The sequence below is a fragment of the Ornithorhynchus anatinus genome, chromosome 1, assembly GCF_004115215.2.
Source record: "Ornithorhynchus anatinus isolate Pmale09 chromosome 1, mOrnAna1.pri.v4, whole genome shotgun sequence".
NCBI lineage: Eukaryota > Metazoa > Chordata > Mammalia > Monotremata > Ornithorhynchidae > Ornithorhynchus > Ornithorhynchus anatinus.
The window spans coordinates 111,569,291-111,571,528 of record NC_041728.1 but is presented as its reverse complement, the minus strand read 5'-3'; the positions used below and the strand labels follow the sequence as shown (position 1 = coordinate 111,571,528).

Genomic DNA, 2,238 nt, shown 5'->3' with positions numbered 1-2,238 from the left:
AAGTGCTTCTCCTTGTTGTCAGCCATGGTGCTATGTCAAGACTCCCAGGCTCACTGGTGACTTATTATCAGTAGCATTCCCCACTCAGCTTACCACCATTCTAAATCGTTTTCATTGACTTTATCATTGTCTTATTGTCAATAGTGCTTCCAATTGAATCTGCCATCATTTTAAATCTTTTTCAGCAACTCAATTGTTACGATGAACAAGGAGGAGATGCTATATCTGAGCAAATACTGGCATGAAGCTGAGTGGAAGAAAAGTTCAAATGAAAGGATATGAGGCTAGGAAAATACTATTCAAATTACTAAACAAAACTGGAAGATGTCTATCCCCAACACAAAGGATGTTCCAGCCTCCTATCTCTCCTTTCTCCAGTCCATACTTCACTGGGCTGCTCAGATCAGTTTTCTAAACAAAAAAAAAGCTCAGTCCAACTTTCTGCTCTCCTCAAAAACCTCCAATGGTTGCTCATCCATGTCCACATCAAATAAAAACTCCTTACTATCGGCTTTAAAGCACTTAAGCAGCTCACCCCCTCCAACTTTACCTCACTGATGGTCTACTACAATCGAACCCACACACTCCACTTAACTAACGCCCATCTAGTTTCTGTATCTCCATCTCATCTATCCTTCCGCCGCCCCCTTGCCCATATCCTCCCTATGCCCTGCAATTCACTCCTTCTTTGTAACCAACAGTCCACCACTCTCTCCACCTTCAAACGTTTCCTATGATCATGTCTCCTCCAAGAGGGCTTCCCTGACTAAGCCCTCATTTCCCTTATCCACCCTCCCCGCTGAGAACCCTAGACACTTAAGTGTAGTAGACACTACACTCCAGCCCCACAGCAATTATGTACCTCTCCTTATTCTCCACTATTTTCCCTATCTGCAATTTATTTAAATGTTATTCTCTCCTTCTATATTATAAGCTCCTTGTGGACAAGGATCATGACTAGAACTCTTTTGTACTGAACTTTCCCAAGTGCTTGGCTCAGTGCTCTGCACATAGTAAGTGTTGGATCAATGCCATTGATTGATTGATTCTTCATGATCTTTTTTGTGAAATATTTCTTGGGACTTTATGCCTTCGTTGTGTTCTTCCTTCCTCTGGAGAGAAAAGTGGTTGTCTCCTCTCAGTGGGAATTAACTATTAGAAAAACTGCAGTGGCTAATTCATTTTGGCCTTGGAAAGCATTCACTATTCTTCCAGTTTCTCGACAGAAGCAGAGAGCTGCCCTAGTTAGAATCAACATGATTTAAAATACTTCATTCAAACTGGATAAAAGGAAAGCAAAGAATGGCGACTGCCTTGTCCACAGGGAAGGCGTACGGTTATTGTCCAACCGCCTTCCAGGAGAAATATTTTTAGTTGAATTATACGATCTAACCTTCCGAATGAGAATATTCTGTTTTTCTCCAAGAGTTCCGCATTGCTATATGGCATTTGGAAGATGAAATTAAATTCCTGTTTGTCAAAGATGAATACTCGTCTTAAAGGACAGAGCCTTTAGAGGGTTTCTCATTATTAAATGGTATGTCAGGGGTTGACTGAATCTTCAGGAGCAAATCTACAGTAACAGCCAATTATGAAAGAGATTTCTATTTCAGGTTTCCTTTAAATATTATAAATTTATGTTTTTCTTTTACTGCTTGGATCATGATTTTCCTTTGTGATCCCATGCCAAGAATTGGATAAAGACGTTGATTTGTGTTGAGCCTGATTCTCTCAGGGGCTAAGCTACTTTATGACTACTAAACCACAGAGTGAGTAAATTATTTCTCAGGACCCTAGTGACCTGGGAGAATTACTACAACCTAATCTGGATACACTTTTCCCACTAAGTAACTACACCCTTCATCTCTTAGGGTCGCACCTGGAGAGTTTCCAGTACTCTACCAGTCTTGACTATGGGAGAGAGAGTCAAGCAGAGGCCTGACCATCCCATTCCATTCCTAGCTCGGGCAGTGGCTAGTGAGTGAAAAGCAATCTGCTACAAGTCAAAACTCACCCGTGCCGGGCAGCAGCGACATGGGAGAGAGTCGAAGGCGGAGACTCTGGTTGCCCGGAAGGAGGCAATGGTAAACCACTTCTGCATTTTTACCGAGAAAACTCTATGGATTCACTACCAGAGCGGTTGTAGATGAAGGTAGGGCATCTGGGAGAGATGTGTCCATGGTGCCACTATGGATCGGACATGACTCGACAGCATGAGTCAAAAACAACAACAAACTA

At 42.2% G+C, this 2,238-nt stretch overlaps 1 non-coding gene across 1 annotated transcript; it reads left to right on the top strand.

Moving 5' to 3' along the window:
* Positions 1-1,861: 1,861 nt before the first annotated feature.
* Positions 1,862-2,004, top strand: LOC114815581. The gene has a single exon (XR_003763381.1). It is a non-coding gene; the product is annotated as a small nucleolar RNA SNORA7 (small nucleolar RNA).
* Positions 2,005-2,238: the final 234 nt, after the last annotated feature.